The 24,598-nt window shown below is 41.5% G+C and overlaps 1 protein-coding gene and 1 non-coding gene across 5 annotated transcripts in view; one reads left to right on the top strand and one right to left on the bottom strand.

Annotated features, from left to right (window-relative positions):
* Nucleotides 1-18,599, bottom strand: part of LOC102400858 (signal transducer and activator of transcription 5B) — a 65,936-nt gene extending 47,337 nt beyond the window's left edge. For all 4 annotated transcript variants that reach the window (XM_025280122.3, XM_044938949.1, XR_006549449.1 and 1 more), the window contains exon 1: nucleotides 18,456-18,599. The gene's annotated coding sequence lies outside the window, so the exon portion shown is untranslated. The remainder of the gene's footprint in view (nucleotides 1-18,455) is intronic.
* Nucleotides 18,600-23,713: 5,114 nt separating this feature from the next.
* TRNAW-CCA lies at nucleotides 23,714-23,786 on the top strand. The gene has a single exon. It is a non-coding gene; the product is annotated as a tRNA-Gly (tRNA).
* Nucleotides 23,787-24,598: the final 812 nt, after the last annotated feature.

Genomic DNA, 24,598 nt, shown 5'->3' with positions numbered 1-24,598 from the left:
AAAGCCCATACCCGCCAGAGACGCTCAGAGGGTTCAAACAAAACCTGTGTGCATCAGGAACCATGAACCCCACAAGAGACTGAGGGAGAGCCACAACTATTCTACTTACATTTGGATCACGGGGTCAGATTGCCTCTGTGGCAACTACTCAGGAAAGTGAGAATGGAAAAGAAAGGAAGAAAGAGATGTTAAGGAGGGATGACAGACTAGAAAGGAAGGAAAGGGATGGAGAAAGGGAGGGAGGAGGATCTAATGAGAATAGAAAAAGAGAGAAAAGTAATGAGCAGGAGCGTGTAATTTCTTAACGAGGCCGCAATCAAACTTCTCACGTCGCTATTGTCCTTGTGTAGAGTTTGTCTTCATGCCCATATAAACAACGACAACAATGGACCAGTAATTTTCCAGTCCATAATCAGGCCATAAGAAGGAGAACAATTTGCTTTATGAAACAAGGAGAAAGACTAATCTCCAATAGCATTGTCAGGGCAGGTTTATCAGCAAGACTTGGAGGAGCTAAGCCTACAGGCATACAGATTAGGAATCACAGCTTATTAAAGCTTCAAAACTTTAATAACCCCCTAATGACACGAAACAAGCTGCTGAATTAACTTGTCTTGGACACTAACAGTGTATGCATCACTTGCTAGGTCTAGGCACAGAGCAAAAACTAACAACAACAACAACAAATCAGGGGGAAAAAAACTGCCAAGTCTCTAAGCAAAGGGGTCATATTTAAAAAAACAAAAAAAGAAATAGGTCAGACACAAAGGGACAAATATTACATGATTCCACTTACATGAGGTACCTAGAGTAGTCAAACTCATATAGACAGAAAGTAGAATGGTAGTCACCAGAGTCTGGGAGAGTGGGGAAATAGGGAATTATTGTTTAAGGGGTATAATTTAGATTTGGGATGATGAAACATTTCTGGAGATGGATGATAGTGATAGCTGTAAGAGGATGTGAATATATTTAATGTCACTGAACAGTGCACTTTAAAATAGTTAAAATGGTAATACACACATATGAACACAATTTTTTTAAATGGAGGGGGAAAAGCCAGTTCCTTCCTAGTACACTCAAATTTCTTCCATTTTAAACTCTGAAATCCAAAGGAAACAAAGAGAATTGGCTTTCCCCTCTCTTTTCTTTGTTCCAGAGTAATAGGCAGAACTTCAGCCCTACTGAGGGTTGAAGAGCTCTCTGGACACACCCTCAACACTGAGATTAATAGATGGAATTACGGTACCTTCAACATCAACCAATCTTTACTATCAGAGATGAGGGTCTTCCTGCTATAAACAAAAGTAAGCAGACCAACCCAGTCATAGGAACAGTCCTTTCTGAGGATCTGTTACATGCCAAGTTCTATTCTAGGTACTGAGGATACAGCAGTGAAAAAAACAGACATGCCTGTTAGGGAACTTAGGTTCTAGTATCTGATATGAAACACTTTAAAGTTTAAATAAATACAGACTATGCTGTGCTTTCTATTTTTTTATTTTAATTCTCTTTTTATTTCTGTTTCAGGAGAAGGGTACCATATCTGATTACCATAACATCTTATAAGTAAATAGCAAAGTCTGTGCATTCAAACCAATATCAGGGGGGGGAAAAACAGTTTTAAAAGTGTCTCAACAAAATCAGACAAAAAGGGCGATGACTGGTTTTCGTCAAAGGCGTGGCAATGGGAAAGCAATTTCTGATAAAGCCAGGACATCTGCTCATCCCTGGTGGAAGTTGATCAACTTTATGGAGCTGTAGTATGTACATAACAACGTGGATCTAATCAAGGATTCCACCGTTAAGGTCATTTCAGTATGGTATTAGTCCAGCTTTTTCCCAGGAGAAAAATATACAGTTTTATATAGAGAATAATTTTCATGCTTGTCACAATCAAATCAAATCATTTATCTCTCAGCGGCGATTTGCAGATTCAATCTCCACAAGATACTAAAAATACAGAGCACAGAGTTTAAAATTTACAATAGGACTCAAGTTTCTCCTCACCAATGTACAGCAGCACAAGGTGGCAGGTGGCCTGTAAACATTTGCCTTCTTCTTTTTCCCAAAAATAAAATATATGTACAATTCTACTATAATAACAAATGCTATGACAGTGAAAATCTAGGTATAATAAAAATATTTTTAAATATTTGAAAATGCCCTGTTTCTCAACTCAACACAACAATCTTTTTGTTCAATATAATGAATATAAAAAATTTCAAGACAAAAAGAGTCAGATTTCCCCTTGGAACACCATGATTTTTGTACATGCTCAAATCTTCACCTTTAAGGAAATATTTCAAATATTCTAAAATAGGTTATATTATATTTGGGGAAAAAGGGATTTTTTTCCTTTATGGAAATAATTCTCAATTTTATTGAGGAATAATTTACAATCAGTAAAGTATACCAGGATGTTTTGAGTTATAATTAACCTACTTTGGACACCATATTAAACTTAAGGGTTTCCAAAAGGCTGCCTGGCAGTAAAAGCTACCAAGTATTTTATTTAACATTAAACAGCCAACCAGGCTTTCCTGTTGGCTCAATGGGCTTCCCAGGTGGTGCTAGTGGTAAAGAACCCACCTGCCAATACAGAAACGTGGGTTTGATCCCCTGGAGGAAGGCACGGCAACCCACTCCAGTATTCTTGCTTGGAGAATCCTATGAACAGAGGAGCCTGGCGGGCTAGTCTACAGAGTTGCAAGGAGTTGGACACGACTGAGAATGCAGCGGTAAAGAATCTGCCTGCCAATGTAGGAGACATGGAGTTTGAGCCCTGATCCAGGAAGATCCCACATGCCAGGGAGCAACTAAGCCTGTCCGTAACAACTATCGAGCCTGTACTCTACAACTTGGGAGCCACAACTACTGAAGCCCAAGAGTCCTAGAGCCTGTGCTTCCCAACAAGAAAAGCCACCACCATGAGAAGCCCTAGCACTGCAAGTGAGAGTAGCTCCCGCTCGCAGCTACTACAGAAAAGCCCATGCAGCAATCAAGACCAGCACAGCCAAAAACAGCAAGTAAATAAATAAAAATTATTTAATAAATAAATAAAAAGCCAACTGAATTTGGCTTAGGTGTCAGCTAATGTTCAAAATAGCACAGTTCTATCCATTTCTTCAAAGGTTCCTTCTAGAACCAGGGATCTAAAAAATACCCATTAAGATAAACTAAGAAGGAAGGCCTGAGGATTGGAGGGTCGAGTTGGCCATCTGAAGCTGTTGCTTCAATCTTCCACATACATTAATAGGTAGAGTTATCACCATCTCAGGATGATAACTCAAAATTACTCCCCTCCTTAAGACATGTCTTAAGATTAAACTAACATGGTGGTGGGGGGTTCTTTTCAAAGGAAAATTTCATTTGTAACTAGATCTCAATTTCAAGCATCAACTTTATGTACACCATAAAGAGTAACTAAGACCAAAAGATAAATAAGATTCTTTTCCAGGCAAACCTGGTTTCTAAAACACACACACACACCTCTTTGGTGGCCCAGTAGCTAGCACTCCAAGCTCTCAACACAGGGGGCCCAGGTTCAACCCCTAATCAGGGAACTAGATCCTATGTGTCAAAACTAAAGATCCCATGTGCTGCAACTAAGATTCGGTGCATACAAATTAAGAACAAACAACACACACAAAAAACAAAAAACCACAGACACACACTGGAAAAAAAAAAAGCCAAACACAAACCAACTCTGCCTAAAAGTGATTTTGACAGTTGAGTTACATCTAAAACAGTATGGGTTGTTTTAGTTCCAGAGTTGTAAGCAAGGTCATATAGGTGACAAGAGACAATTTGGGCTGTTGCATCAAAATTCAACACCCAGACCCCTGCACCTTCTGTAATAAAAACAACAGGCAACTCCCAACCTCTTTCCCCCACCTTTTTGGCCATGTTACAAATGGAATCATAATCTAAATGTATCTGCATATTTGTTATTCATGACATTGAACATTTTCCCATAGAAACAAAGGGATGAAAGAGATGAAAAATTCCTAGGTAAGCCCCCAAACCCCAACTGATTTACAATCCTAAAAAACCTAATTACCTTTTATAATTTTGTTTCTGAAGGAAAAGATGTTAGGATGTCTAGTCAGAGATCCCATGAGTAACCAAGGAATCCCTCTACTCTTGTCTGCCACACCTCTCCCAGCAAAGACCGCTCTTCTAATCCCGACAAAGCAAAGGGCCTCCAGGGATGTGGGTAAAGCTTCAACCAGGCCTCAGCGCAGCAGTTTAAAAAAAAAAGTGCATCTGTGTAGTTTGTGTGCGTTTTGGGATTGAGGTCTGTTGGGAAGTTTTAGGGGTATCATGTTTTTTTAGGTAAGAGTAAATTCTGCTCCCTTGGAGAGCAATGACTTCAGTTCCCTGAGGGTAAGAGACCCTATCTGTTTGTGAACTATATGTAAACTGGATGTTAAAAGTAGGAGACAGCTTGTATTTTATTTTACTTCTTTAGAAGGCCTGTAACTGCACTGTCCAATTATGACAGCTACAAGCCACATACACTATTATTGGGGCACTTCAAATGTGGCTAGTGTGACTGAGGAACTAAATTTTTACTTCATTTCATTTTTAATCAACTCAAATGTTAAACTTAAAAACTGAGGCTCAGCTTGGTTACTGGAAGACTTTCAAGTATGTTTGGTTATTCGAATGACCTCAGTATGTGAACCTACTTTATCGACTAAAAGTTTTGTGAAATCTGAACACTTCATGTAGTTCTAGTAGAAACTTTGCATCTAAATTCAGATATGTTGTATGTGTAAAACACATACCAGATTTTGAAGACTCAGCAGCAAAAAGGAATGTAAAATGTTTCCTTAGTAGTTTTTTTTTTAATTAATTAATCTTGGTTGTGCTGGGTATTCATTGAGGTGAGTGGGCTTTCACTAGCTGCCCCCAGGGCATGTGGGATCTTAGTTCCCCAACCAGGGATGAAACTTGGGTCCCCTGCATTGGGAGGCAGATTCTTAACCACTGGACCACCAGGAAGTCCCTCTTTAGTTCATATATTGATTACACAGGCTTCCCTGTTAGCTCAGCTGGTAAAGAATCCACCTGCAATGGAGGAGACTCTGGTTCAATTCCTGGGTCGGAAAGTTCCCTTGGAGAAGGGATAGGCTACCAACTCCAGTATTCTTGGGCTTCCCTGGCGGCTCAGATGGTAAAGAATCCACCCACAATGCAGGAGGCCTGGGTTTGATGCCTGGGTTGGGAAGGTCCCCTGGAAGGGGACATGGCAACACACTCCAGTATTCTTGCCTGGAGAATCCCCAAGGTCACAAAGAGCTGGACATGACTGAGCGATTAAGTGTGCAGTGAGTATGTGGTCCTTGTTGAAATAATAATATTTGGGGTATACTGGGTTAAAGAATATATGTTATTAAGATTGATTTCACCTGTTTTCTTTTTGCTTTTTTAAAAAGTTACTTCTAAAAAATTACATTTATATTGGACAAGCTTCTTGTCTATAACCAAAATATTTCACATATTCCTATATAACTCTTAACAATTTTCTAGTTCATACTTGTCTTATCAGTAACAATTATAACTCTGCTTCTATGTATTGCTTAGAAGGAAAAATTTTGAAAGCAATCCTAAGGTTTTAAATTAAAAATTTTAAATATGTAATTTTACTATACTTACTGAAATGTTAGCATGAAATGAAACTATTTGAATTGAAAGAATTCAGAATATTGTTTTTCAAAATTACATTCTATTACATAATCTCTATAAAAAGATATGTTTAAGAAGACTAAATCTAGTGATTCTTTAATGAAACTACTGGTGATTATCCACCATCTGTTCAAAGAATGTGTAATTCATTTTGAATCATATTAAAAACCTAATCCAATGCACATTCTAAAGGAAGTCCATGTGAATTCTCACCTGATTTATTCTCTGAAAAAAAAATTTAGTGATCCAAATAAACAATGTGGTATAATAATTAAAACAACATGATATATTCAGAACCACATTAATCTATGAAACAGGATAGACAAGAAGCAGATCTGAACATATAGAGGATTTGGTAAACATTAAGAGGGACTTTCCTATCAATGGGGAAAAGAGGAAGCTAATGGGACGTGGTGGCTTTTTCTGGATAACTAGCAATCAATTTGGAATTGATTTAGGTTGAAACTGTTAACACTTGTGAAACACTTAGCTCCGTGCTGGGCATACAGTGAATGATCAGTAAATAATATTGTTACCTTGAGGAAAACTAATAAAGCTACAGTCCCACCTCACTTCTTACACAGAAATAGATTCTAGATGGACTGAGTAACTTAATGCAAAAAAAATTAGAACCAGGCTTCCCTGGTGGCTCAGTGGGAAAGAATCAGCCTGCCGATGCAGGAGATACGGGTTCAATCCCTGATTGGAGAAGATCCCGCACGCCTCGGAGCAACTAAGCCTGTGAGCTACAACTCAAGCACTGCAGCTGGAGAGTAGCCCTGCTCTCTACAACTAGAGAAAGGGCCTGGCAGCAATGAAGACCCAGCACAGCCAAAAATACATACATTAATTAAAAAAAATTAGAACAATAAAATATTCTAAAAGAAAATACAAATGAAAATTTTACCATCTTTGGGTTTAGGTATGGTTTTTCTAAGTATGTCTTAATAGTCAGATGAGAGAAGAAAAGATTTATCAAATTAGACTACAAAAAAATTTAACGAGTTTGTACTACAATAAAAATAGTATACAAAGTTGAAAGCCAAAAAAAAGAAAAAAACAGGAAGGAAATAATTTGTAATATGTAAGACAGAAAGATCTCTGAGGAAAACTCAAGCACCTGTAACAGAAAAGACAGGCTAATTATCAGATCAGTCGCTCAGTTGTGTCCGACTCTTTGCGACCCCATGAATCGCAGCACGCCAGGCCTCCCTGTCCATCACCAACTCCCGGAGTTCACTCAGACTCACGTCCATCGAGTCAGTGATGCCATCCAGCCATCTCATCCTCTGTCATCCCCTTCTCCTCCTGCCCCCAATCCCTCCCAGCATCAGAGTCTTTTCCAATAAGTCAACTCTTCGCATGACGTGGCCAAAGTACTGGAGTTTCAGCTTTAGCATCATTCCTTAGAGGCAAATCACAGAGAGAAAACCAAATGGCCAGCAAACTTGTGAAGCACTGTCCAGCCTTGGTAGAAATCAAAGAAATACAAACGAATATGAGAGACTAGCAAAGATGGAAAGGTTGTCAACACTTAGTAACCAGCAGACGTGGGAAAAAGGCCACCCCTTTCACGCACTAGTTACTGGTGGGCATGTCGACCGGGGTAGTCTTTTTGGAGGGCAGTCTGGTACTGTCTATGACTATCAAATGACTCAGCAACTCCACTTCTAGAACTTAACATTAAGGAGTTGGTCCAGTAAATGTGAAAAAAATCCATTCTGCCTAAGGAGCTGTACTACTGTGTTGTGTATAAAAGTGAAAAACTAGAAACAGCTATCAATTATTAATGGATTAACTAAATTATGGTACAGTTATAGAATGGAATACACATCTTAAAAATGTTTAAGCATATTGCTATCTATTAGTTCCCTGGGGAAACAAGTACCCCTTGAGCTCCCAGATAACAAGGTACGCTAGAGGTTTGTTTTAAAAATAAACTTCGGAGGATTTGTTATTTCTTCTCCATAGTCTCTCATCTCCATTACCTGTGTTAACTGAGAGCTTGCTGTTTACAGCTGAGTTGTAACCTGGGTCCACAAACCTCTTGAAACATATGCAAATTTTTTTGTGTGTGTGTATATTTTACTGGGAAGAGAGTCCATGGATTCATTAGTGCCTCAAAAGGCCCCCTAGTCCACCACTGGTTAAGAACCATTGGAGTATATGGCTTAATGGGCCAAGTTGTTGTCTAACTGCTCTCAAAAGCATATGTGATTGTACAGTGCATGAGCTCAGCTGTCAGTCAATATTTACTTAGTATTTACTAAGTCTTACCTTGATTGGTAGCCCAATTATTGTAAAATTTTGGAATAGATTTCTTTACACACTTTGAAAGTATTTGAAACACACACACATACTCAAACACACGCACATACTCTCACACACAATCCCCAAAAGCTCTCTGGCAGCTAGGAGACAAAAAGTGAATCAGAAAGTTTCAAACAAAATTATAATATTAACTTTTAAAAGAAGTAATTATTCTTCACAGTCATTTGAATCTTACGTCCATTTGAGCTCCTTTAAAGAGATAACTTTGAGATTTAAGGACTTAGAAAAAGACTTATCTTTGTGAGGACAGTCAAGTTCTCAAAATCAAATAAGGACTAGAACACTATCAAGTAATTAGTTCTAAATGAAGAAAGCAATAAATCACTTCATATATTAATTTTAAAATGTTCAATAATTTACTGATGCCGTATTATGAAATATATAATACTAAATTTGAGGCCCCAATTTATGTAATTTTTAAAGTATCTCATGGCTTGGTAAAAATGATTCAGATATTTAAGGGAAGAAAGATTATCTACTGGCCACAATAATATCATAGTGATAAAATAGATTACAGGGGAAATCAGCAACTATAAGTGAATTGAAACCAAAGGAAAACATAATTTTGGATTAAATGAGATTATCATATTTTCAGGAGGCAGAGGAGGTAAGAAGTGATAAGCAAAAAAGTAATAAAATCAACAGGATTTATTTATGAAGGCATATTGGGCAATATACACTTACAGTATTATTTTTAATACACAAAGATAATTATCTTCAAAATACCCATCAGATTTCCCTGGTGGTCCAGTGATGGAGACATCATGCTTCCACTACAGGGGGTATAGGTTCGATCTCTGGTCAGGAACTACTAAGATTCCATATGCATCAGGGCCAAAAAGATAAAATAAAAACTTCTACTTAAAAAATAAAAATAAAATAATAATAATTATTATCTTCATGAATTGGAATTAACTATGTATGGATTTAGGATTAAAAAAACCAAAAGGTACTATATGATCTCTTTTATGTTTTATTATTCCCAAAACTGACTTAAAATTCTGTTGTTGGAAATTCCATTATAATAAATTACAAGGTACAATCTAAGTTAAGGTAGATTTTTACCGAGTTGAATTTTACATAAATTATGTAGGTGTTCTGCTGGGCTCAATAGTACATATTTTCTTTAAGGCTGTAATTTTATTTGCTGCAAAGTGAATGACCTAGAGAGCTATGTTTCACAATTCTAAAACCTGTAATTTATTTTCATTTTTATTCCTTAAACGCCTTAAAATGTCGAATGCTTTTATACACTAGATTTCATTACAAATAAACTATTTAATGCAAATTTAATTAAGGCAAAACACAAGTCTCCTGTATTAGCAATGACATATACCCAAAAGAGTCTTTCACCAGAGGTTTCCTTTACCAGATATTCCCAAATGAATATCATAAAAAACATAGAGAAGTCATTAAGCATGACTAATGGGATTACAAGAAAAAGAAATCTATACACCTAGCAACCTTTGCAGGTATCATCATGAATGAGAAAGCAATACAAAAGCAAATGCAGAAAATATATTGAAATAATGTTCAGTATTACTAGAAGTTAAATAAGACCATTTTCCCCCCAAAAGTTGAAAAAACAAACACATACCTTCAGTATGAAATGACTGGCAACCTAGTAGGGCATATACACATGTAAAATAGCATAATTTCCTTATTATTAAACAGTATTATAATTCTCCATCAGCTTATATATAAAAATATGAAGCACTCCATCAAATATAAGAAACAACTCAATCCTCAAGTTATTTTAACTCTTAAGAATATTAAATACAATAAAATGATTTTAATATCATTCATCAAAAAAAGATATCATATCATCATGCCAAATATTTAACACAAACATCACAATCTACTTGTTTTTCTGCTCCTAAAAAGGAAACACTAACTGAAAATAAAAACAGGTTTCTCATTCTGAGATAAGTCAATATACAGAAGCCATTTTAAAAATAACTTTTCCCCAACTTTATTGAGATATAACTGACATATAACACTGTGCAAACTTAAGATGTAGATGAAATGATTTGATATAAGTATATATTGTGAAATGATTACCACCATAAGGTTAGTTAACACATCATCAACTCACATAGTTACAATTTTTGTTTGGTGAGAACTTTTAAATCTACTCTCTTAGCAACTTAAAATACACAATATAGTATTGTGTATATAGTAATACAGTCACTATGCTGTAATTTACATCCCAAGAACTTATTCATCTTAATAACTGGAAATTTGTACCATTTAACCACCCTCATTCATTTCCCCACTGCGCTCGCCTGGCAACCACCAGTCTGCTGTTTCTAGGAGTTCAGTTTTTGTAGATTCCACAAGTAAGTGAGGTCAGACAGCATTTTCTTCTGTCTGACTTATTTCACTTAGCATAATGCCCTCAAGGTTCATCCACACTGTTCATCCACATAAAAAGAAGGAATGGATTTCCTTCTTTTTATGGCTAAACAATTTTCCATTATTATAGAGCTCTCTCACATGTTCTTCACCGATTCGTTAAAAATAACTTTCTTTTCTTGTTTACAAATGTATTTCCTATTTACTGTTGTTGTTTAGTTGCTAAGTTCTGTCCAACTCTTTTGCGACGACAAGGACTTCAGCATGCCAGGCTTCTCTGTCCATGGGATTTTCCAGGCAAGAATACTGGAGTGGGTTGCCATTTCCTTCTCCAGTGTTCCTATTTATTATCATCTATTTATTGTAGAAAAATGGGAAGCTACTAGAAAGTGGACACATACACCCAGAATCCCACAACTCAGAAGAAATCTTTTTTCAGTGCCTATTCTTATGCTGGGCCTATATATTTCTTTTAGAGGAGTTATTTCCTAAAAGCCAGTGTTTTAATATTTGTCCTGTTGAAATTTACCAATATAACAGGAATATGTTCTGTCCCAACGAGACTTCTTACACTTAAGGAATAAAACTTCAAAACCATAAATTTTGATGATGTCACATTTCTGGGACAAACTTTAAAATACATGAGTAAGGTAATAAGTTATCTTATGGACCCATTCCTTTAAAAGTATGCATTTTACTCTGGTATTGCAAAATCAAAGGATTATGCTGCATTACCAATTCAGCATGTTCACTGCAGCCATGTCATTCAGGAAGCCAAACATTTTCTATTTTGTTTTGGTACCTTAAACAGTTAAGGAGGAAGGCCAATCTCTATTACACATTACGACGCATTAGTATTTTTACTTGATGTTTAAACTCACTGAAGGATAAACTCATCTTTAAAATATGCTCACATTCAGGGTTTAATATATCATTACACAATTGAAACAATAACAATAAAAGAACAAGGAATATTTGCACTACATTCCTATGCATTGGACCTTCTGTATCTTCTGGAGTAAGACTCTACAAAGTTCACTTCTGACCAGCACTCTCTCTTACTTTCTACCAGAAACATCACAAATCCTAAAAACACAAATCCACAGGCTGAAGTTACTGTTTTATTCTGTAAAGAGCTATATATTTCTGTAGATACCTTGGTTGCTACTTTTTTCAAGCCTAAAAGATGACCAAATGATTTTTAGAAACACGAAACAAAAGGAAAAATAGAATCAGCATTATTTCTGAGAGAATATTTTTGCCTAGTTTAAACCATGAATATATTATATATATAATATATATATAATGCTATATCATGAAGCTGATAAATCCTAATTTTTAGTACTCTAACAAATTAAGTACTCAACAGTTTCTTTTCTTTTTTTCTGCTACAATGATATTTTAAATATAATTTGCTACAATGATATTTTAAATTTCTTCCAGTTTGGATTTTTTAAAATCCCATTCTTTATAAAAACATATTGATTGCTACCAGCTTTAGGCTCTGAATTTTAGACAACACAAAATAGTTTTTCACAAACTTTCTAATTGACTCTCACCTAAAGGCTGGAAACCCCCACTGAAAGCTTTTTAAACTCATCAGACATATATATACACTTAAAAAAAAAAAAGCTTTAATTGTAGGATCTCACTGACACAAACATAAGGAAATTCTGAGTTATACATACTTCACATTAAGCTTTTTCCACTGACATTGTAACTTTTGTCAACATTCAAAGAAAATTCAACCCTGGTCAAAGGTGACAGTTTGACAACCCTGGAAGCTAACATCCTCTGTTTATTTGAACAAGTCCATACTGTCTGCTCAGGGAACTGAAGTTTTTCTCATCCCTGACTTGATCTCTCAAGTTCAAATCACTACACTTTAGGGTTGTGAATTCTGTCTCCAAGATTTAACTTTACAATCCACCTCTAAAAAAAGAGATGAGAGATTAATATAAGCATCAGATATGAAAAGGGATACATTCTAAGACTACTTTCTAAGGGCCTTTGCACAACTAAACTAGAAACATATGCAATAAGTTCAGCTGCCTTAAAAACTATCCCTTCAAATTAAAATTCTTAAGTCTTTCTATTTCAAAAACCACAATTACTGGCTTTAAAACAAGAATAGGACCATAAATCCCTTCAAAATAAAGTTGCAAATAAAATGAGATGGATACTTGCATTCTCAGTCAACAAACATGTATGTCTCAAACCACACTGACACAGAAGATCTTTTTGTTTGTAAACAGAAGCCAAAGAGACAGCTTATAGCTCTTCCCCTATGATGTACATGGTAACGTCAGAAGAAAGGAAACAAAGGACAACTTAAGAGTTAAAATGAAGACTTTCTCTACTTTAATCTAACTTCTATCAGGAATATATAAATTAGTTGGAAAACACCTACCATTGCCTTCATAAACTTAAAAAAAAATTCCAAATATACATTTAAAATTTTCTATTAAAAAAAGAGAAATTCCATTTTGGAACACAAAGAACCATAAACCTCTAAAGAAACCAAACGTCTCATTGCAAAGTGACAGTTACCCGCTCTTCTTCCAAGTGCAGTGGGTAACAATTCAGCTTCTGGATTCAGCTTGGCCTGTGTCTGGATCCAGCCCTGCCATTAGCAGCAGTGTGACCGTGGACAAATTACTTAACTTCTCTGTGGCCATTTCTTCCTCTTTCATCTGAGGATAGAACCCACCTCTCTGAGGATCATGAGTTAAAACATTCCAAGAGCTTATAACAGTGTCTGCTTGGCACTCTAAATGAATGGTGTTAGGTATTATTTTTACTATCTTCACTTTTAGGTTTGGGGCATAATTCAAAGTACTTTAAAATTAATTTTCTGATCACTTTTTGAAAGATAGCATAATGATCATTAGGCAAATAATTAGTATACCTTCTCAAATGAGCCCAGGGTAAGTAGAGTTATAGCCCAGAGGGGTAAAAAGTTTTTTTTTTTTAAAGAGGTTTTCTTTTTTCATACACAAATCTTGGACGTGGCTGTTACTGGTAACTTCAGCTTGATTTCCCATATGCAAAAGAAAATCCCCTATCAGGAAAAGACAAGCAACATTAGAGAACACTTGGGTTTGTCCTGATCATTGCAGGGTAAAGCCAAAGTCACTTTTACTAGCCTGATGGGCATTGAAAATATTAGTCACCAAATTAATCCCAACAAATAACAATAATTGATCGGCTCATTGATGTATTTCCCCTTGTCTTCCCCAACCTTTCTCTAAGTAGTCAGAAAGGAAAGTTTTCATATTTTCTGAGAATCTCATTATTGCTCTCAAACCATACTCTATATCTTAGTAAAATTAAAAAATGAGTCAGCATAAGCACCTCAAAAAACTAGTAGTGCACAGAATATGGAGATATTTCTCTTCATACTAGAAATAAATCTGGAAAACAATTTTGAAGAGTTCATCAGAGTGCCAAAGGAAGAACAAATGGAGAATGAGTGTTGGATTCTGCAAGCTAGTTTCCAAAAAATGTTCAATCAATATAAGTATTTTTCATCTTAGTAGTACTATAATACATGAGAAATGGAAGTAATTATTATGAATAAACCCAATGAAGAAAATATCCAGTATGTGACAAACTCATACTTCTTTATTGACTTTGGGGGGGGGATGGGAGGTCAAGACACTCATCAACCTTATTTGCAAACTGCATTATGCATAATCATGCCACACACTAATATAGTACTGCCTTCAGTGATGTGATCTAAAAGAAAATTTACAAGACAGAAACTCCCTAAACTGCAAACATGTTTGAATGCCAATTTAATCAGCAGTCTATTAAGTCATTACACTTCTTATAATAAAGTTAGTTGAAGGCAAGGAAAAGGCCACTTGCTTCAACTACTGAAACAATACTATATGTACTTCTTTCAAGGATATTCTTCTCTGCAACGCTCCATATAACTCAGAGTCCAACATTTATATTAAAAGTGACCTACCACGTTAATGGTTATCCAGGAGGGTCAAGGAAGAGTTTTATGATTGAGGGTGATTCCTCCAAAGTTCTACCATCACCACACTAAATTTCTCCTTGTTCTTATTTAACTCCTCCATGACACCCTGTACAACTTCTAGGTGAGGTCAGAAAAACTGGTATAGTCACTGCTAGATACATGGAGTTCCATATCATACAAAGCTATGGCAACCCCCCTTGAAAGCTCTGACAGTCAAAGCTACACATAACATATTTTCCCTCTATCTTAGCGCTATGTGTTTTCTAGGTACCTGGCAGGAAAACACAAAGGGGCAGTCCCATTTTTCTGTTAATTGCACCTTTGTTGTGGTAGTTGTTGTTAAGACTTCTTCCAAGGCAGCTAAACCTTGAAGGGAGCTGGGAAGATCTGGGATGTCTTGTCTTTCCAACTGGGTACTCGGTACAGCTGTCATGAGGCAGTATGATGGGTCAAAGACAAACCACATGACATCTGATGCTCATCTTTATGCATATAAAATAAAAATGTGACACTACCAAAAGGTTACCATGTGGACCTAATTTTGAAAATACAAACAGGAAGCACCCCCACCCCAATATTGCCATTTAAAAAAAAGGAAACCAAACCTCAAAGATACCTTCCAAGGAAGTCATGGGTGTGACCAAAACTAACAAAAGTAATAAAACGTCATCCAAAACCCTAAAACCACTAAAAGTGAGGGTCTCGTTCAACTAAAAGTCAAACGCCTATAAAATTACTCCTTTCTTTGATTAGTAAACATAGCCTAGATTTAGATATGTAAAATCTTCTCCAAATGGGCTTAGGTTTTTTACTAGTAAAGGATCACCACTCATAAGAAAACATCCAATGTAAACAGGCTATTTAATTCAAACAAGGACATGACAATTAAGAGAAAGCAAAGTAAAAACATTTTTAATCGCTGTTATCACGATTTAAATGTACAAAAAAACTGATGAGTGGAAACTAGATTGTTAAATCTGACTTTCCTATTCCCAGAAATAAGCACAAAACTGTTATTTCCAACATGGCAGGGGAAAAAATACTTCCGATTTTAGAACGGTTCTATTAACAAAGCACAGATTTAAAGAAATATCTTTTCCTTTAAATACCACACAGAATCAGAGACAATGATACTTTATAACAAAATTTTAAACATTATTTTTATTAAGAAGTATCAAAGTATTTTGACACTTTATTATGCAGTAAAAGGATATTTTTCTGAAGAACTCAGTAACCTAGAACTGTCAGATAACTTTTTCAAAGAATAAGTTTCAAAAAAACTAATAAAAAACAGGAGATTTTCTGCTTCCTTTTGTAGGAATAATGTACACTACACTATTGTACACATGGAATACACAATAATGTACACAATAATGTACACTAGAGTGTAGGTAATCTACACTCTAATAGAAAGGGGAAAATACATGTCACTGGCGGTCAGAACATCCAGATATCTATGAAAATTCATGAGATACACATGTTTGTAGGGCACTAGAAGAGTTAAGCTTCCTTGGCTTCTACCTTCAACGTGCAATTTAATCTTGAGCATATTACTTACCTATTTACAACATCATCCTTTTCTAATAGACTATCTCTATCAATTACCTATACAAAAATAAGTCAAATTAACTACCACAAGCACACTGATTAACATAAACCTAACCTGACACAAATCACAAATAATTTGAATATGATATGAAATAACTTTAATATAATGATATAACTTGAAACAATTTGACATTAAGTACCCAAAGAGCAACAAACAAATGATACCTTTTACTAGTCCTGATGTGGGTTTTGCATATGTAAATAAAACTGTTTAAAAAACAACAATCGAGAGCAAGAAAATGAAGATGAAATGAGAAGTTGGGGCACAATAGGAAGTGCTGACCAAAATATTCATGTTGTAACACTCCAAACAATGATAGCACTTTCTCCCCCTCCTATCATGTATACCATGAAGTACCCGATTAAGAAACACAGCCACCTTAAATATCTTAACACAATTCATACTAACAGCCTGTGGGCAAACATGTGCATCCTGACTAGTGAGAAGAGGGGATAATTTATTTAGTTGGGTGTACAGCAAAGATTTTGTGCAGTTTGGCTCCCAGTTGTGCAATAACCAAACTGCTGGTGATAGAAATCGACTCTTTTTTTTTTTTTTTTTTAATGTTTTGCTTTTTCAAAAAAAGATCTCTCCATTCTCTCCCTGTGTCTCAACCAGGTGCTTGACTTTTCCATCTTCCAAAGGCTACAGAAAACAAGTAATCTACTAGATAACACCAACCTGACCAAAAGTGTGGTGCTGTTTTGGTTAAACCCACAGACATCACAAACTGTCACATAATACATTTTCTTAAAATCAGCAGCCCCCTTCTACCCCTTACACTATGAATTCTAACAACTGTGATCTTCCAAGAGATGGAAACTGGTAGCAACACAAACAAGAACCCTGAAGCCTTGAAATAAAGTCAAGGGACAGAATTCCACCATGTAACACTATCAAAACCGATCTAGTGTTCCCAGTGTTAGGGAATGAAATTTTAAAAATGACAGGCACGCTAAATAAAACACATAGTCAATGAACACCAATAATGTGATCAACAAAATGTAAACAAATAAATCATCACAGAAAAACGTTGAGCAAAGAGGCAGAGTTCTATTATCTTTGCTGAACGCTAACAAAATTATTTGAGATAATATACTCAACAGCTGAAAGCTTATTATGGCCCAGGAGGCTATCCAACCACTTTGGAAATCGAAGATACAAGCGGACGATAAACACCATTTGAAGACTGAAAAAGGGACCTAAGCTCAGTTTAATAATTAGGTGATACACTGGCCCTTTCAAGGGGCATTCCCCGAGGGCATTCCAGAGACAATTTATGAAACTGTATTTAGGGAAAGATCTATTACTTCTCTATGCTTCGGGAAGAGCACCGATCTGAGAGACTTCAGACCGACATTTCAGTTCCTGAAGTTCTAAACAGCTGTGCGAACGGAGCAGGCCGATCCTTCCACGTACCTAGCCTCAGTTTCCTCATTTGTTCAATAAAGAAGGCAGCATTACCGCGGGGGTCCTTTCCAGCTCTAACATTCTACGACCCACTTTGAGCACTATTTACTTGATACGACGGTATCAAATACAATGACAGGATCAGAGGGGACAAGAAAAACAAGAACAAAAAAGATGTGGCATGGCTCTTCAGGAAAGAGAGGATTGCTATCTCTTTTTGCCCCTAAATTTCCTGTGGTTCGCATTAATCATCCTAAAACTGGCGCTTGTTTTCCAGTCTTCGCCTTTTCCATCATTGCTGGCTACAAGTGTCTGCAAACGCCTCTTGCTCCACACAACTTCTTTTCCTCTTTGATCCGCCTGACCATCTTGCCAGATTCCTTTAGCCTCAGACCAGCTGGGGTGACACAACGGACTACCCTTCCGACGCTGCATCTCTGCCCCCAACACCAAGAGCACTTTTTAAAAAACTCTTTATCCCCGGCTAGAAAACCAGAACGCGCAGCTTCCCACCGCCACACGCACCAGCTGGGGCTTGGCGGGTCCTGATGGGGGATTCTGCAACCCCCCCGCCCCCCGAGCCTGAACGAAACGCTCGTATTTGTTGTCTGGACTCCTTATAAGGCGCTGTTCCTTGAAGCTTGGCTAAATACCCCCCGCCCCACCGCCCCCCGCCGTGCTCATCCCACCCCCTCAGGAGTCGCTGATACCTCTCCTGAAATAAGGAGAAACGCGAGGAGCCGGCGGGGGGTAACTGCACCACGGAGGTGTGAGCGGCCAACAGCAGCCCCCCCAGACACCCGCGCACGCACGGTCTCTGCCCGCTACCCATCCCGGCCCGCCGCAGCCTCCGCACGACGCCCCTCGCGCGGCCCTCCAGCCTTCGCCCCGCGTGGCTCCCCTCACCCACTGCGCGGTCCTCGCGGCCGCCCTCCCGGCCCAGGGAGCGATGGCGGCGGCGAGGCCCTGCCAGGCGTCTGGGCGGCCGGGGCGCGGGGCCCCACCCGAGCAAGCTCCCCGGCCTCCCTCCGCGGGCCCCAATCCTCAGACCGGCCCCGCAGTTCCTACCTCGCTCGGCCCCTCGGGCGCCAGCGGCTGCCTCCTACCCGCTCTCTGGCTCGCCCGCCCGCTCGCTCGCTCGCTCCCTCCCTCGGCCGGGCCGCCGCGCGTCGTCGCCTGCGCTCGGTCCCGCCCGGGGTGACGGCTCCAGCCGACGATTCTCCTCGCGCCGGGGCCCACGGGGGCGCGCGCGCCTGTCGCGCGCGGAGGCCCGACCGCGCGCGTCGCCCGCAGCCCCGAGCGCGCCCCGCGCCGGCGCGCGCCGCTTCCTGGTTCCGCCCGGCGCGCGCTCGCGAGCCCCGTGGTCCCTCGCCCCACCTCCGCGGCCGCCCTGGAGGGACCCGGAACCCCCTCCGCGTGTCCTGGGCGAGTGCGGGGGCGCCGGCGCCACTGGCAGCCCCTCTTCGCGGTGCTGGAGCCGCTTTGCAGCTCGACTCCCAGGCGGGTTCGCGGGCCGCGAGCACATGCTGCTTTGTTTGGGTAGGGTCGGCTGTCTCCTGTTGTGGTCGTGTTGATTGGCCCCCCTCTGCGGCCCGCCCACCTTCCTTTGCCCCGGCTGGGGCCCGCGTTCTGGGTCCTGTCCCTCGCAGGCCGAGGTCAGAAGTCCACTGCTGCCCCATCAATAATTATCCCGGGTTTGCTCCCTGGAGGGCGTTTCAGCCTGGGCTCCTGCCGCTTACCACACAGAGGACAGGCAAGAGGAAAACCTAAGGGACATAGCAAGAGTTTACACCGACGCTCCATCCGCTGTTCCAGAGTGAATCTATGGGGGCCGGAGGTGTCCGAGATATTTCCCTCTCTGGGGAGTCCCATCAGTGGAACTACAGGAGGGACTCTGTATCCAGAGAGAGAAGAATAGACAGGATCAGCTGTGTAGGATCCAGAAGAAAGGGTCTCTGAGAGCCTTTTCCATGTAATGGGGAGGGGGTGCAGTATCTGAGAAGGCAGCCTGAGTCACCCACTCTCTGGCTACATCTCTGGAGCTGGCCGACGGTTTCCCTGGCAACCCTCCAAGGGCCAGCACTAAAGCAAGGCATGTCAGATCTCCAGAAACCCAGCTGCAGCAGCAGAAAGGAGAAGGACCCCCTCCCCCAACACGCACAGAGCATGTCCCTTCCCTACAGTCTGAAAATCTTCCTGTCCAGAGATGACCACGATCTGCAAGTCCCCACGTCCTCCCATAATCCTCCCTTGGCAGCTCTTCCCAGCAGCCTTGCCTTCACCTCCTGAATAACACCAGCCACAAAGATCTTTGTCTGCAGCTGATCACCAGCTCTTTCTCCGCCACCCAGGCTACTGCTTTTCTCCCACATTCTGGGCCAACACCTGGCACAGTGCTTCTTATGGAGTAGGTACTGAGAGCTTGGAGGCCAGAGCTGGAGGACAGGCTGGAGCAGGAAGCTGGACGGAAGTGCCAGCCCTGAGCTCTCTGGCAACCTCTCTGACAGTTATTGTCCATGAGGTTTCAACACTTAGGCACACCATATCTCTTTCTTGTAAGCTTTCATACACCATTCCCTCTGCCTGGAATGTCCTCCTGCCACTTGACATCTGCCTTTCGGTGACACTTGCTCTAGGCAGTATACACCTCACCCTCCCTGTTTCCAGCCACACATTTACGCTCGTATTAGGGCACCTCATGCTGAAGGACAATTTCTTGTTTACACACCTTTCTACCCTCAGTGACACACAATATCCCATTCACCTTTAAATGCTCCCACGCTGTCCCAGCCCAGAGCAGACACTCAGTAAATATTTGAGGAACAAACCCTACCCTCTAGGAATAGAAATGGAAACTAGGATGACTGCAAAGTAATTAAAAGCACAGAATCACAAAATTAAAAGCACAGCATAGGTAAAGTTTCTGCCTGCCAATGCAGGAGATGCAGGTTCAATCCCTGGTCCGGGAAGATCCCACATGCCTTGGAGCAACTAAGCTCATGCGCCACAACTATTGAACCTGTGCTCTAGAGCCGGGAACTGCAATTACTGAGCCCACGTGCTGCAACTGCTGAAGCCTGAAAGCTTTAGAGCCTGTGCTCCGCAACAAGAGAAGCCACCACGATGAGAAGTCCGAGCGCTGCAACTAGAGAGTAGCCCCTACTCTCCACAACTACAGAAAAGCCCGTGTAGCAACGAACATCCAGCACAGCCAAAAATAAATAAATAAAATTATTAAAAAAAATAAAAACACAATCTAGAACCAGATTCACCATCAGCTCCTTGAGTTGTGTGACCTGGAGCAAGTTTTCTGCCTTGATTTCCTCATTGTAATATAATAATGGTAATAGGACCTACCTGAAAGCATTGTGGGGAGAATTTAGTGAGTGAGTACATGTAAAGTGCTTCGAATGCTGTAAAGCACTATAGGGCTGTTAACCATTATTGCTGTTTTTAAGATTTACACTCCTCTTCCTAGGACTGGTCAAGTCTAGGACTCAATGCAGTTGCCTTGGCTGTTCACCAGCGTGGAAGGTGCTGGTCTGAATGCTGGGAGGGCGGGCCAGGTATGTCTCTTGACTCTTGCATCTCGTAGCACATCTCTGACTGACCACTAGGCACCAAGCTAGATCTGGCCGGCTGTGTGCACAGACATAAAGGACGGAATGTTCTGGCTACTACCTCTGCAAAACAAGAATGTTGTCAACCTGAGAGAGGAAGGAATGTTCACTACCTACCTCTCCCTCCTTTCACTGCAGATGAGGTGAGACGCTACCTGGGTCTCCTGGTTCTCACAGGGCCTCGGGGACATAGACCCTAAGTTGAGCGGACACCCGACTGAGACATGACCCATAGGGAGTCACAGAAACAAAGAAACTGAATGGAAAGCCAGGATCCAGAAAGACCCTACAGAGAGCTCACATAGGAAGCTGCCTGAGACATAGCTGTAGGTGTACAGGTGTTTACTAGTCAAGAGAGTTGGGGGCCTCTCTTAGCTCACCCTGACCAAGGAGAGAGAGAGACTTGAGAACCTGGAAGTCTGGTGGGCAGCCCAGCTCAGGCATCCTGCCTGCTCTCCACCAGGGACTGGCCCCAGCCTCCTCCCTTCACCTGCTTGCGCCAGCACATAGCTTCCATGGAGAATAGCCCCCACGCTTCCCATCCCCGCTCAGCCCTGCCCAACCACAGGGAGATCATGAGGGTATTTTCTGGAACTGTAGTTGAAACCACAACCACAATTCCCTCTAGCCAGAGACCCACGCTCATACACTCATGTAGCTTCTCTCTCCAGAACTCTCTGTACTTGGGAGTCATACTGGTCCTGACCACACAGCAGCCACGAAAGGACACCTGCGGGAACTTTCCTTCTTCCATACCGGAGTGCTTCTTCCCTAGTAAGTCAGTACAGGTCCCTGGAGCCTTGGACACTCACCAAAGACCCCTGCATCTCCAAGGCCTCGGAATGGAGGTTTGTCACAGCCAGTGGTTCATGGTGGGCGGGGGTGGGGGTGGGGGCTCTGTTGGTACCAGGGCTTGCTTCTGCCAGAGCACAGACAGTGAAAAGAGCCGAGGTTTACAGTTAGATCTGTTTGCAAATCCCAGCTCTGTCAATTTCACAATTGTGTGACCTTAGTCAAAGTACTTCACTTCTCTGAGGGCCTCAGTTTCCCTCCGGTGTGACTCATAGGAGGTGTAAGTTATGTTTATAAATGTATAGGCACAAGACTAAAACTGTAGTTGTCCCTGCAGAAGGGACCCAAGGGACAGGAAAGGAGAGAGACTAACTTTTACTGTGTGTGTGTGAGCACGTGCGGGCACACACACACACACAGGATCAGTCCTGTCCGACTCTTTGCGACCCCATGGACTGTAGCCCACCAGGCTCCTCTGTCCATGGGATGTTCCAGGCAAGAATACTGGAGCGGGTTGCCATTTCCTATTAGAGGGGATCTTCCCGATCCAGGGACTGAACCTGCGCCTCTTGTGTCTCCTGCATTGGCAGGTGGATTCTTTACCACTGCACCACCTGGGAAACCCTAACTTTTGACCATTTATCCTTTTAAGTCTTCTGAGTTTTTGTATCATGTCCTGTGCTACCTATTTAAATATGGGGAACATGAACATTTTTTGTTAATAAAAGGAAAAAGTAGAGAGAGAGGGTTTGTCAAAGCATCCTGCCTAGCTTGATACATGAGTATTGTCTCCCCACCCCCACCCCCAACCACAGCTCAACCCCAGTCAGCCTGCGGGGCCAAGAGGCAGCTGGCAGGGGAGGCAGTAGTCAGTATGTGGGATGTGGGCAATGGATGTGTGGGTCCATGCAGACCTTGCCACCTGGAGATTCTTACATCCTCCCTGTCCTGCTCCTGTTTCCCTCACCTGTCTGGGCTCCCTTCTAGCCAGAGTTAAAGGGATGGCTCTCTAGAAAGCCCTAGGGGCCCCTACCTCCTCCTGGGACAGGGTCATCATGCCCTTTCCATTCAGAGTCCTGGGTCAGTGTTATCATCCAGAGAGGGTGAGGCTGACACAGAAGAAGGTGCCGAGGGCCATTCCAGCCAGGTAATTTGCTGGCTTGGCAGGTGAATTCAGAACTCCCAGCACCAGGGAAAGACAGCCCAGCACCAGGCAAAGATGAGGCTACTACTGCTGTGAGGGGGAAAGCAGATCAGTAAGACCAGAGCAGGCAGAAGCCAAGGCAGCAGAGGAGAGAGCCTTCGGGATGCTGTGAATCAAGAATCTCCTCGGGTCATAACAAAAAGGACAGGCAAAGTGGTGGGGAGGTGGCGGAGAAGGAGATGCATAGCCCTCTCTTGTGTACTGCCCTGAGGGCTTGAGGTCCATACTGGGCTGGCTGAGACACAAAAGATTTCTTGTTGGACTAGAAGGAGGAGAAACTAGCTCAGCGAGAAGAGGGGACTGGTAATCAGTGGGCTTAATAAATGGGAAGCGGGGACTGCTCTAGAGAAAGGGATCAGAGCTTGAGGAAGCACTATGCTGTGACAGGGACCTTTATTAATCCAGCACATATTTCTGAAACACCAGCTTCTCTGGTGGCTCACACGGTATAGAATCTGCCTGCAATGCAAGAGACTGGAGTTCAATCCCTGGGTTGGGAAGATCCCCTGGAGAGGGAATGGCTACCCACTCCAGTATTCTTGCCTGGAGAATCCCATGGACAGAGGAGCCTGGTGGGCTATAGTCCATGGAGCCACAAAGAGTTGGACACGACTGAGCAACTCACACTCTTTCACAGATTACAAGTCAAGCAGTGAGACACAGCCCTTTAGGCAATTAGTTCGGGCCTTAAGAAGAGGCTTCCGGAGACTTCCCTGATGGTCCAGTGGCTAAGACTCTGTGCTCCCAATGCAAGGGGCCCAGGTTCAATCCCTGGTCAGGGAACTAGATGCCACATGCCACAGCTAAGAGTCTGCATGCCTCAGTTAAAGATCCTGTGTGCTGCAACTAAGACCCCACACAGCCACTTACATAAATATTAAGAAAGAAAGCAGAGGTTTGCAATACAGGATTGAGAGGCTCAAGGGTGCTGAGGAGAAAATACCTGGCTCTACTGGCTAAAGTCCCTGAGCACCTACTTACTGTGTGCTCGGCTCTGTGAGTGAGTCTTCACAGCAATCCTGGCAGGTAAGCCTTGCTGTCCTCCTTTTACGAAAGGGGCCACTCAGCTCAGAGAGGCAGACTCATGTGCCTGGAGTCACACAGCAGAGCCAGGCTTGCTTTACAAAGAAGGAAAGTGGCTTCAAGTCACCCGGTTGCTAAGTTGGCGAAGTTGGGATTTGGAAGCAGATCTAACTCAGCTCTTTTTTTTTTTTTTTGCCCATGTTCTGGCAGAATCAAGCCCTGGCACCGACAGACACCCCCTTCCCTACCCGGAATCACTGACTGTGACAAACTTCCATTCTGCGGTCTCTGCCTTCCTATTGAGTGTCCAAGGTCCAAAGTCGTTGTGTTTTCCTCTCTGCCACATGGACTGTGTGGAAGATGAAGAGGACGTCCCCAGGCAGGAAAGGGAGGAATGACATTCCAGGTAGATGCATTGGAGTTGAGAGGCCAGTACACTGGGCGAACTTCACGGCTGAAGCCTGGAGCAAAGGGGACACGGGTGCTTGGAGTCCATTCTAGCAGCAAATGAAGACCAGGCCAGTGAGGAGGGGATGCAGCGCTGGACCACCCTTCATTTTGACTTTATACCC

The sequence above is a fragment of the Bubalus bubalis genome, chromosome 3 (genome assembly GCF_019923935.1).
Source record: "Bubalus bubalis isolate 160015118507 breed Murrah chromosome 3, NDDB_SH_1, whole genome shotgun sequence".
NCBI lineage: Eukaryota > Metazoa > Chordata > Mammalia > Artiodactyla > Bovidae > Bubalus > Bubalus bubalis.
This window is presented reverse-complemented; position numbering and strand designations above follow the sequence as displayed.